The sequence below is a fragment of the Triticum dicoccoides genome, chromosome 4A (genome assembly GCF_002162155.2).
Source record: "Triticum dicoccoides isolate Atlit2015 ecotype Zavitan chromosome 4A, WEW_v2.0, whole genome shotgun sequence".
In the NCBI taxonomy this organism is placed as follows: domain Eukaryota; kingdom Viridiplantae; phylum Streptophyta; class Magnoliopsida; order Poales; family Poaceae; genus Triticum; species Triticum dicoccoides.
In genome coordinates, this window is record NC_041386.1 from 738,831,282 (window position 1) to 738,844,585 (window position 13,304).

The 13,304-nt window shown below is 50.9% G+C and overlaps 1 pseudogene; it reads left to right on the top strand.

Moving 5' to 3' along the window:
* Positions 1 to 477: 477 nt before the first annotated feature.
* The window catches only part of LOC119284364, a 28,686-nt pseudogene continuing 15,859 nt past the window's right edge, over positions 478 to 13,304 (top strand).

Consider the following 13,304-nt stretch of genomic DNA (forward strand, 5'->3'; position numbering starts at 1 on the left):
GAAGAAGACAATAGAGGGATTGGAGAGGAACATCACGCTTCGTGTGAAAGAAACAGGCAGTTGAGAAAATCACGCCGAAGCAGCCGTCATCTGACTTACGAGCCTTTAATGATGATAATTTAATGGAAATAGTTATTGGACGCGCAAATTCTGGGGATGTAGGAATATATCGACCCGGATTTTCGACTCGGTTGTAGCGGGGTCGCGTCCCACGATCCCAAATAGTGTCCCGAAGAAGAGTAGCCGCCTTCGACCCTCGATTCCAACCGCGACGATCCGCGTCCCGCGACCCCGTTCCTCGACCCGATCGACCCAAATTTATGGCAACTATGAACAGACTACAGGAAGAGATGAACGAAGTTGACGTCCTCGCCGGCTCATCATGGTGAGCTCCGTCGAAGACAACGCTGCCATGGCCGGCCATGCCTCAGCCCGGCTCGATCGCTAGTTCGCTACTTGGCCGCTGCTTGGCTCGCCATGCCGATGCTTGACAGCACCACGGGCAGCTTGGCCATGGCCGCTGTTGCCAATGTCCTGCTTCATACAGTCATACTCTACCGGCCGACTGGCGTCGCTACCGCTGGTAATTCGTGAGCATTCTATCTAAGGCTCGGCGGCCCTCACTTGGCACCCAGCGCCTATATATGTTCCCGTGTTTGGGCTCGTGGCCGCCGTACATCAACATCGAAGCCATGCATTGTTGTGCTCGTTTTATGTGTACAACATCATTGGAAACCCAGAAGCTACCCAAAACCGGACACGGTACATGACGCATGTTTTTTTACCTGCAGTACTATAGAATGCCCGTTCCAGATCAAACACGCTCCACCTCCGACCCTACTTCGCATTCGGCGGCGGCGGAGAACCCCTGGCGTGGTAGGGTTTCGTCTGTGCACCCCGCGTGGGTACGACGATTTCCCTTCCGTTCCCCAATCAAACGCCGGTGGTGTCGGGAACTATCTAGGGTTAGGGTTTGCCTGCCTGCGAAAATTCGACGGGCGAATCGACAGCGAAGCCGACACCAATTTGCCTGTCTCCGTCCCATCCATCGATTCCGCCCATCTCGATTCCGTGGGAGGTTTTCGCTGCAGCAGTTCCAGGAGGCAATGATACTCAAATTAGAGCTATCAGAGGAAGAGGAGAAGATCTTCCTACGGCTTCGTGATGTCGTCCGTCACTACCGCCTTGGCACTACGCTTCGCCTCGCCGGTGGCTGGGTCCGGGACAAGCTACTAGGGAAACAACCTACTGACATTGACATTGCCCTTGATAATATCACGGGCCAGGATTTCTCCAAGAAAGTAGACACCTACCTAAAGCTCATAGGAGAGGGGGACAAGAAACGAGGAACCAAAGTTATCCCCTGGTATGCTGATCCTCCTCCTCGTGACTGTTATGACACTTTGGCACATGTTTTTTGAGATGCCATGGCTGTTCTTTAACTTGAATTATATCTTACCTTTTTTGTGCAGCAATCCGGATAAATCCAAGCACTTGGAAACTGCTAAGACGTATATGTTCGACAGAGAAATTGATTTTGTTAACTTGAGGTCTGAAAAATATGCAGAAAGCAGCCGCATTCCCACCATGAAGGACGCCACTCCTAAAGAACATGCCCACCGCAGGGACCTAACAATTAATAGTTTATTCTTCAACATCAACGACAACATTGTGGAAGATTTTGCTAAAAGAGGTATCGACGACCTCATCAAGGGTCTTATTGATACTCCTTTACATGCCGAAGCTACCTTCTTGGATGACCCACTTAGAGTTCTTCGGGCAATTCGATTTGCCGCTAGATTCAACTTTACATTATCCGATAGGTTGAAAGAAGCTGCTTCGGACGAAAAGGTGAAGTTGGAACTTGGTTGCAAGATTAGCAAAGAACGTGTTGGGAAGGAGATTGATCTTATGATGTCAGGCGAACACTCAGCTGATGCAATGTCTTACATTCGTGATCTGGGGCTATTTTATATTGCATTTGCTCTCCCCAAAAATTGCAGCCCTCCAGTTTTTGACAATTGTGATCGCTGTTGTGTTTCACACATTGAATCAGCTTGGAACTTTGCGATTTCTGTGCACAACGGTGTTTCTCATCCCATGCTGCTGGATGAAGAGGAAAAGCTTTACCTCTATAGTGCACTCTTTTTTCCCCTTCAAAAGATGTTCTACTAGAATAAAAATTCTAAGAAGATTGCTGTCACTAGCTATCTTATTCAGGAGTCATTAAAGCTGCCAGCATGTGTTGCTAAATTGGTTCTGGACGTGCATGCTGCCAGCGGAAAGTTTGCTGATCTAGTGCTCTTCTTTGAATCGAATGTCGCTTCGCGAGCTGTCAGGGAGGAGGTGGAAGATGTATATCATGATATACCAATGGACACATGGAAGCGGGTTTATGCAGTTGTCGTACTTAATGAAATAAAGGACTTATGGCGGGTGGCACTTGCTATATCCATTATCTTTCATCCAGAAGCTGAAAATGCTGGCGGCACACTCAGCCAGCAGCAGGATGAGCTGCATCGGAGGAAAGAGCAGTACATGAGAGTTGAGCGTTCCATAACTGATCTAGGTCTCAGTGAGGTGTGGAAGTTGGAGCCTTTGGTCAATGGCAAGATCATAATGCAAATTATGCAGAAGTCAGATAGACCACTGATCGGAGAATGGAAAAAACGTGTGTTCAAGTGGCAGCTTGCGCATCCTGAAGGAAGCAGGGATGATTGCGTCGATTGGTTGACGGGATCGCAATCGAAACGCCAGAAAGTAAAATCCAGCATCTCATGGTGAGCTGCCTGTCTGTGCTAGTTATGTCAATTCATGCCTTGCTGTGACGTGAATTGTAGACATCTAGCTCCTGTCGGCATGCCGCTGTTCACTGGATGGGTTGGATACCTCTTGGCTCGCATTGGACGTTTAGTTTATAGTTCAGTTTACAATTCAAACTATTGCATAATGGATTCTGCCTAAATGTCTACTCTAAAACCAGGGAGAGAGGGCACGAATCAATGAAAAACCATAATTTCCTCAAAAGAAAAAATATAATGCCGGCTCCAAGGTGTGTGTCGGTGTCAAAACCGGCGGATCTCGGATAGGGGGTCCCGAACTATGCGTCTAGGCGGATGGTAACAGAAGACAAGGGACACGATGTTTTACCCAGGTTCGGGCCCTCTTGATGGAGGTAAAACCCTACGTCCTGCTTGATTAATATTGATGATATGTGTTACAAGAGTAAATCTACCACGAGATCAAGGAGGCTAAACCCTAAAAGCTAGCCTATGGTATGATTGTTGTTCGTCCTACGGACTAAAGCCATCCGGTTTATATAGACACCGGAGTGGGCTAGGGTTACACAGAGCCGGTTACAATGGTAGGAGATCTACATATCCGTATCGCCAAGCTTGCCTTCCACGCCAAGGAAAGTCCCATCCGGACACGGGATGAAGTCTTCAATCTTTTATCTCCATAGTCTTGGAGTCCGGCCGATGATGATAGTTCGGCTATCCGGACACCCCCTAATCCAGGACTCCCTCAGTAGCCCCCGAACCAGGCTTCAATGACGACGAGTCCGGCGCGTATGTTGTCTTCGGCGTTTGCAAGGCGGGTTCTTCTTCACGCTCCATGTGTTTGTCGGATAGTGTCCGGTTGCTTCATAAATGCTGCGCTCCTTAGCTTCTACGTCCAATAATGGCCTTCTTCCACGTGTCGTATGAATGCGAAAAGCCAGGGTATTCTTACATTTTTCCCCCTAGCTGCGCGAATAAGCTGCCTATAAGAGAGGCGAGGATCCAGATCCAAATCACACCATCCTCCTTCCGCAAGTACTCATCGAGGCGCATCTGACAAAAAATCCATTCCAACATGGACAGTCGACGCGGCTCCTCTTCTCGCGCTCCCAGTCCTAAGCCAGGAGATTGGAGGAGATGCTCAGTCCCACATAGCGAGTTAGTGGCGCTCCAAACAGAAGGATACCTTCGCCAGCCTTTATGGTTCCGGTTCGAGCCGGACTGGCCACCTACAAGGGCGGGAAGCAGGCGGAGAGAGTCCCCAATCCCTCCAAAGGAGAGCAGGTATGCTTCGTCTCCTACTTGATAAGGGGCCTCGGATTTCCTATACATCCGTTTCTCCGGGGGCTCCTGGAGTTCTATGGACTCCAACTTCACCACCTCACGCCTGCCTCTATTTTGCACATCGCGGGCTTTGTAGCTCTTTGCGAGCTATTTTTGGGCATCGAGCCCCATTTTGCGCTGTGGAAGAGGCTGTTTTGCCTCGTACCCCGTTCTCACAAGGGGTCGATATATCAAGTGGGCGGAGCCGAAATATGGCGCATCGCCGGGACCGGATATCTATCCGGAACTCCGAAGAAGGCGTTCGAAGACTGGCCTTCAGAGTGGTTCTATATGGAAGACGCCCCACTGCCGGATCTAGTTCGGATCGGCCTCCCGGAGTTTAGCAACGCTCCTCTGAAGAAACGCCTGAGTTGGCGCCCGCTGAGCCCTCAATGGGAAGATGATAGGAGCGACCACTATCTGATGGGTCGGATACGGCTACTAGCCCATTCCGGATTAACCATTATTGGAGTCATGGCCACATGCATTATGCGAGGGGTGCAGCCGCTCCAATATAGGGGCCACCCCATGTGGGATTTTAACGGGGAGAATGACGCCACCCGTCATGGCCGCACAGGACCGGGATCGGCCGCCGATCTGGGGAAGATCCTGTCCGGCTTGTACAAGGGGGAGGAGGAGGACTTCCTCCGCACGAGTCCATTGAATGGATTCTCCATGAATAACCCTCGAAGCTGGGTAAGCGGACGTTTAAATATCTGATCCGCGCTTTCAAAGATAAGTGTCTTACCTTATGGTTTCGACGCAGGAACTGCGCCGGGATGTGGAGGGCATAAAGAGCCCAACTCCACAACCCGAGGATCCGGGACGATCCCTTGATCCGGCCTCCGAAGAGGATCCGGACATCAAGGTGGATTTGATTGACGGGGTGTTCCACCAGCTCAGCATAGATAATGCTTTAGTCGCCATTACGGCTGACTACCCCGGTTTGTGTCCGGCTTCCCAGGTGAGTACGACCGAAGTCCTGACACCATTACTTCGTCCTTGCGTATTTCACATCACCATATACCAACAGTGTCTTGCAGGAGGTGCCTTCAAGGCGAGAAGCCGAACCCGCGGCGGCTGACCAGTAAGGGTCAGTTCGGCCCAGTAGGCGGAAAAGGAGTGCGACGCGAATCGAAACGTCGCCGCAACGGTACGGCGCACTGCTGTTTCTAAGGGAAGGATCCCTAGAAGGTATATTAATGCTCATAACTTTTCCAGGAGAAAGAGCGCTCGCCGGACAATGTCCGGAGAGGTTGCCAATCAAGCCTCCGCCAGCCATGCTCCAGCGCGTGGTCCGGAAGGGGAGGCGAACACAAGGCATGAGCCGGATGCTCCTCCAACGGAGGATGCCGACAGGCTGTCCGCCACCCGTTCTGAGGTGGAGAGCGCCATGAATCACAGGCGTCGCCGGATAGTTCTTCGTGATGCGTGTTTCTCCCCGGAGGCGTTGAATGCCTTTGAAGCAGGAGACGCGCACCTCCGTGCCGCTCAAGATGGTTTAACCAGAGCCACTAAGCAGTATGTGAAGGACATACGGGTAAGTAATTTTAATAGCTATATATGTCAGTAGCCCCCGAGACTTAAAATAGTTAAAATAACTGATTTAAGGATCATTTATTATGCAGGATCTTACGGAGAAGAATACCCACCTGTCCCAGGAGCTTCAAGAGTGCAAGGCCCAACTTGAGGCCGCACTGACCGCCGCAGGAGGAGACACAGAGACCCCCTCCGGTAACACATATTTCAAAAGTGTTTTATGTCGTGCGGTGTGCGTATAAATCTGACAATAATATTGCAGATGTTACCGGACTTGATCCGGACAAGAAACAGCTACTGCACCAGTTGAAGGCTGGCGAGAGGGTGCTTATGAAGGTGCAGCAGGAGAGGAACAAACTCCAAGATGCCCACACCCAGCTTGGAGAAGAGTTAAAAGGTGTTTGGGCCCAGCTGTCTGGCTCCTTGAAGGAGAATCAGCGGCTTCGTCGCGGCATCTATAGTAAGTGCTTGAGCAAACTCTTTTGAAAAGAAGAGTTCGGCGAGGAAGTCGGTTGACAGAAATATGTCTGCAGGTGTGCTCACAGGTCGCCCTATGGAGGAAATGCCCGGTTCAATGGGTGACCAACTTCCCGAGCTGGTGCAACTGCTTGAACGTGTTCGGCAGGCGATGAGTGGCATTGTTCAGGCCTTATGGCCTTCCGTCTCCCTACCTGAGGGCCTTGGAGGGCTTGCTGAGAAGCTTCAGGGAGTATGGCGACGTCTCCATCTGTGGAAGATATCGGCCTGCCGTCAAGGCGCCAGGGAGGCCTGGGCCATGGTGAAGACGCGGTACACGAAGGCTAACCCAAACCACATGGCCAAGGTCGGACCTGTGGGCCTGATGAGAAGGAGATCCCTGTGAGCTTGATGTACTGCCAAGTAGAGCTGGCCGCGAAATATTCCCAACAGGACTGTAAATTAGACAGCCTGCTAGATGGGATTGTAGAGGAGTACAATCAGTCAGTTTGACGATGTGATTTTAAAATGACATGTAAAATTCCTTCTAGCCGGATTATAGATCGTTTGCCTTTGCGGACCTTTTCGCTTCAACCTCGGGACCCAACAGTCCGGAGTGTGTCCGAATACCCTTACGGTTATAAAAGAACCGGGGCATGCATGGAGACAAGGCGTAGGGGTCATAATTGCTTTATCAGACAAGTGCCCAACTAGCTATGTTATATTACATAGTTAGTAAGAAACATCTTCCAGGGAGAATAGTTCCGTTAAGGGTTCCTTTCCCTGGGAGGCATGCCCTAAAGTGCATGTCCGGACTGCGAAAATAGCAGAAAAAGCATCTGGGGGCAGATAAATAAGTAAGTAATAAATCATCTTTCAGGTCACCGACCGAATATTCCCTTAAGAACGCTAGCCTTCGGCTTCACCCAGTCTGAGGTACACATCCGGCCGACCCGGCAGTAACAATCGCAGAGGTGCTCCCTTTACCTCCTAGCCGAACAATCGGGAACGTAGGGGTAAGCACAGGAGCCAGGCAACCCGGCTTGGCCAAAACTTAAGTCATATCGATGCATATAATGGTGATCAAAAGGTACATGCGGAAGTGTGACACATGTGGTGGGCATGAAGCCCATATAAATAAGCTTCTGTTAAAGAAGCCCCCAGGTATAACGAGTGCGAGTAGCACAGCGAGTGAGTGCAAACAAAGCGCAGATTAGCCCTCAAGAGGTTTGTACTGAAAGAGGGAGGGAAAAGGAGGGAAAACAAAGACAGCGAAAAAAAAACATGAAAGGTGGACGGAGGAAGGAGACGAACCCTGAGTCCGGCGCTAGGCGTAAAATCTTCGGAGGCGGGCTGCGTTCCATGGGTTTGGCTCGAGTCGGTTGTCAGACGGTATGCACCACCGGTAAGGACTTGGTCGATGATGAAGGGACCTTCCCATTTGGGCTTAAGTTTGTCCTTTTTCTTGTCCGGCATGCGTAGAACTAGCTCGCCAACATTGTAAGTTTTGGCCCGTACTTCTCTGCTTTGATATCTTCGAGCCTGCTGTTGATAGAATGCGAAACGGGATTTTGCCACGTCGCGCTCCTCCTCTAAAGCGTCCAAACTGTCCTGCCGATCCAACTCGGCATCTCTTTCCTCGTACATGCGCACGCGAGGTGAGTCATGAATTATATCGCAGGGCAAAACTGCCTCAGCGCCGTATACCATAAAAAAATGGTGTGAATCCGGTTGTGCGGTTTGGCGTGGTCCGCAGCCCCCAAAGTATGGAGTCGAGCTCCTCTACCCAGTGCGTATTAGATTCCGTGAGGGACCGCACTAATCTGGTTTTGATGCCGCTCATGATTAGACCATTTGCTAGTTCCACTTGACCATTAGTTTAAGGGTGGTAGACTGAAGCGTAGTCGAGCTTGATGCCCATATTTTTGCACCAGAGTTTAACCTCGTCGGCCGTGAAATTCGTGCCGTTATCAGTGACGATGCTGTGGGGGACGCCGAAACGGTGTACTACCCCGGATATGAAGTCTATCACAGGTCCAGATTCTGCCGTTTTAACCGGCTTGGCCTCTATCCATTTGGTGAATTTATCCACCATGACCAATAAGTATTTGTGCTTGTGGGTTCCCCCTTTAAGGGGTCCAACCATGTCAAGCCCCCAGACCGCGAACGGCCAAGTAATGGGTATAGTTTTGAGGGCGGTGGGTGGCATGTGGCTCTGATTAGCAAACAGCTGGCAACCAACGCATCGTTGGACTAAGTCCTGAGCATCTGCCCGAGCGGTCGGCCAATAAAACCCTCTACGGAAGGCCTTGCCTACAAGGGCCCGGGCGGTGGCGTGGTGCCCACCGAGTCCGGCGTGAATTTCAGCCAGGAGATTTCGCCCTTCCTCTTCGGAGATACACCTTTGAAGGACTCCGGTTCTGCTTTTCTTATAAAGTTCTCCCTCATGGACCTTGTAGGCTTTAGATCGCCGAACTACGCAGCGGGCCTCATTTTGGTCTTCGGGAAGTTCCTGCCAGATTAGGTAGGCTAGGAATGGTTCCGTCCACGGGGCAATTACTGCCAGTATTTCGTGGGCTGAATCTGTTATGTCATTGGCTGAGCCACTGACTGTGTCAGAATGTTCTGCGTTAGGTGATGCAGTTGGTTCCGGGTTGTTATTTCCGGACTCGTCTTCCCATAATACGGATGGCTTAAAGAGCCGCCCCAGGAAGATGTTTGGAGGGACGGCGTCGCATTTTGCACCGACGCGTGCCAACACGTCTGCTGCCTGGTTGTTATCCCGGGCTACGTGGTGGAATTCGAGTCCTTCGAACCGGGCTGACATTTTTAGGACAGCGTTACGGTAGGCTGCCATTTTCGGATCCTTGGCGTCAAAGTTTCCATTTACTTGGGATATTGCGAGGTTTGAATCCCCGCGCACCTCTAGGCGTTCAATACCCATGGAGATTGCCATCCGGAGGCCATGCAGAAGGGCCTCGTATTCGGCTGCATTGTTGGAGTCCGTGTACATTATCTGAAGCACGTATTGGACTGTGTCTCCGGTTGGGGACGTCAAGACGACGCCATATCCCAAGCTAGCCAACATTTTGGAGCCGTCGAAATGCATGATCCAATTGGAGTATGCGCCGTACTCTTTAGGGAGTTCGGCTTCGGTCCATTCGGCGATGAAGTCAGCCAGAACTTGCGACTTGATAGCTCGCCGTGGTTTGTAGGTTATATCAAATGGTAAGAGCTCAATGGCCCATTTTGCAATCCTACCCGTCGCATCGCGATTGTTGATAATGTCGTTAAGAGGTACTTCGGAGGCCACCGTTATGGAACACTCTTGAAAGTAGTGTCGCAGCTTCCGGGATGCCATGAACACCGCATACGCTATCTTTTGATAGTGTGGGTACCGGGACTTGCATGGAGTTAAGACAGTGGATACATAGTACACTGGTTTTTGAAGAGGGAACTTGTGCCCTTCTGTTTCTCGTTCGACGACGAGTACCACACTGACAACTTGATGTGTTGCTGCGATATATAACAACATTGGTTCGCCCAGGTTGGGCGCGGCCAGGACCGGATTTGTTGCCAATACGGCCTTTATTTCTTCGAGTCCGACCGTGGCAGCATCCGTCCATTCGAAATGTTCGGTGCACCGGAGGAGGCGATAGAGGGGCAGTGCCTTTTCTCCCAAACGGGAGATGAAGCGGCTTAGAGCCGCCACGCATCCAGTTAGTTCTTGTATTTGCTTGAGGTCTTTTGGGATATCCAATTGTGATAGAGCTCGGATCTTGGCTAGGTTTGCTTCAATTCCTCTACCGGATACAATGAAGCCCAAGAGCTTTCCGGCTGGTACGTCAAAAATGCATTTTTCCGGGTTGAGCTTAATGTCATATGCTCGGAGGTTGTCGAATGTCACCCTCAAGTCGTCTATTAGAGTTTCGACGTGTTTGGTCTTGACGACCCCATCGTCTACGTATGCCTCTACTGTTTTGCCTATCTGGGTTGCCAGAAATGTCTGAATCATGCGCTGATATGTTGCGCCGGCGTTTTTGAGTCCGAAGGGCATTGTGTTGAAGCAGAATGGTCCGTATGGAGTAATAAATGCTGTTGCGGCCTGGTCTTTTTCCGCCATCTTGATTTGATGGTATCCGGAGTATGCGTCGAGGAAGCACAATGAATCGTGTCCTACGGTAGCATCGATGATTTGGTCAATGCGAGCGAGAGGGAAGGGGTCCTTTGGACAGGCCTTGTTAAGGTCTTTGAAATCGACACAAAGGCGCCAGGATTTGTCCTTTTTTGGTACCATTACCAGGTTGGCTAGCCAGTCCGGATGTTTGATATCTCTGATGAATCCGGCTTCTAAGAGTTTGGCTAGCTCCTCTCCCATTGCCTGTCTTTTGGGTTCGGAAAATCGCCAAAGAGCTTGTTTGACTGGCTTGAATCCTTTTAGGATATTTAGGCTGTGCTCTGCCAGCCTGCGTGGGATTCCTGGCATGTCTGAAGGGTGCCAAGCGAAAATGTCTCAAGTTTCCCGAAGGAATTCTCGTAGTGCGGCTTCTACATCGGGATTTAATTGTGCCCCAATGGAGGCCGTCTTTGTGGGGTCTGTTGGGTGGACCTGGAATTTGACTATTTCGTCTGCTGGTTTAAAAGAGGTGGACTTAGACCTCTTATCGAGTATCACATCGTCCATATCCACCGTGGAGCGCAGCGCAGTGAGTTCCTCTGCCGCTAGGGCTTCGGATAATGCCTCTAGGGCCAGTGCGGCTGTCTTATTTTCAGCGCCGAGTGCTATATCTGGATCACTGACGAGAGTGATTATTTCATTGGGACCGGGCATTTTGAGCTTCATGTACCCATAATGGGGTATGGCTTGTAAGATTGTGAATGCCTCTCGCCCTAACAGGGCGTGATATCCGCTACCGAATGGGGCCACTTGGAACTTGACCTCTTCGGACCTGTAGTTGTCCGGCGAGCCGAACACTACATCTAGTGTGATTTTTCCTGTGCAACGTACTTCTCGGCTAGCGATTATTCCCCTGAAGGTTGTGCTGCTTCGCTCAATGCGGCTCCAGTCAATTTCCATTTTTTTGAGGAGTTTCCTCATATATGAGGTTTAATCCGCTGCCGCCATCCATGAGTACCTTCGTAAGACGAAAGCCGTCCACTATCGGACTGAGGACCAGTGCGGCTGGTGCTCGAGCTATTCGGAATTTAGGTTCATCGCTGGCATTGAAGGTGATAGCTGTGCACTCCATGGATTCGTTGTTGCTACTTGGTAGACTTTGGCGAGGCTGCGGATTGTTCGCTTCCGCATGTTATTTGATGCGAAAGTCTCGAAGACTGTTAATACCGTACTGGTACTGTTGGGCTGGTTGTCCGGGGCTAGAAAGCCTTCGCCACTTTTGGCCACCTGCCGTAGTATCCAACATGCTCGAAGGCTATGTGTTGGAGTGGCGCCCTCCGTATTGTGGATTTTGCACGGTCCGTTGAGCCATCCCTCCAGTACGGTTCCATGCCCTTTAGGGGGTTTTGGCTTTTTGGTTTTTAATCCAGGTGCTTGAGTATGACGCACCCTTTTATTTCGGACTGGGGTTGTATTCAGGGCCGGATTGTCCCAAAACCTAGTTTCGGTTTTCCAGGCACTCTCCATCGCGCAGTATTTTTGTACAATGGTCGCTAGGTCGGCGAAGCGTGTAACTTCGCGACGACTGATGACGTTTATGATTCCCTTGTCCATGCAATTGTTGCAGAAAATTGAAATCGCGCTTTCTTCACGGCAGTCCTTTATCCTATTCATAACCAGGAGGAATCTGGCCCAGTAATGATGTACTGTTTCATCGGGCTCTTGCCGTATTTGAGATAGATCGCTTATGTTTGCGCGGGCGGGTGGAATTAAGTTCGGAACCCCGCCCGATCTGAGGCTCAAAGGCCAAGAAGCTTCCGGATTTGGAAGCTTGGTTTGTTGGATGCTTTCCAACGAATCTGGTCCGATGCCTGATTTTAGGTTCAGTATTTGATTGACGTCCGTCCCTCCGCGGGAATCCGGCATGGAGGGATCGGGAATCCGGACATAGCTGGTTTTTAACATAGAAGAAGAGTCGCCGCATTGTTCCTCTACCACAATAACGTGGTGGGTGGCCTGGGGAGAGTTAATTTCTCTCAGATCGGTTTTAAGACCAATCTGATCGTAGTCTGTAGCGACTCCCAGGGCGGCGATGCGATCCAAAAGCTCGTTTACGGAGGAGAGCTCAATCGGATCTCGCTGCTCGGTGAATTCCGAGCTGACGTGAAGATCACTTTTGATGACCTGAGAGGTCATCGTGGAGTGGTGGCCGAACAGGCGGTCATAAGAAAACCACCTAGCCGGATAGTTTGGCCGGCGGCCAAAGCTCCCTTGACGACGGCGCCGTCTTTAAAGACGGGAAAAGGCATCCTTCCTGATTGCGACGGCACAGAGGAACTCTCAATGAAAGCACCAATGTCGGTGTCAAAACCGGCGGATCTCGGGTAGGGGGTCCCGAAATGTGCGTCTAGGCAGATGGTAACAGGAGACAAGGGACACGATGTTTTACCCAGGTTCGGGCCCTCTTGATGGAGGTAAAATCCTACGTCCTGCTTGATTAATATTGATGATGTGTGTTACAAGAGTAGATCTACCACGAGATCAAGGAGGCTAAACCCTAGAAGCTAGCCTATGGTATGATTGTTGTTCGTCCTACGGACTAAAGCCATCCGGTTTATATAGACACTAGAGAGGGCTAGGGTTACACAGAGCCGGTTACAATGGTAGGAGATCTACATATCTGTATCGCCAAGCTTGCCTTCCACGCCAAGGAAAGTTCCATCCGGACACGGGACGAAGTCTTCAATCTTGTATCTCCATAGTCTTGGAGTCCGGCCGATGATGATAGTTCGGCTATCCGGACACCCCCTAATCCAGGACTCCCTCAGTGTGCGCTACATGCCAGAAGACTGCAGTCACTACCAGAATAACTGGCGATGCCGACGGCCCCGCCGTCGGCTTAGTTCTGCCCCAGGAGTGCCCAGTTGCCGACACGTGGCACGTCTATGCCGACGGCCTAGCCGTCGGCATAGTTCTAAACTAAGCCGACGGCTAGGCCATCGGCATCGGCAAGCCCGCAGGAGCAACGGCGTCTCGCCACGTGGCACCTCTATGCCGACGGCCTGGCCGTCGGCTAATTCTAAACTAAG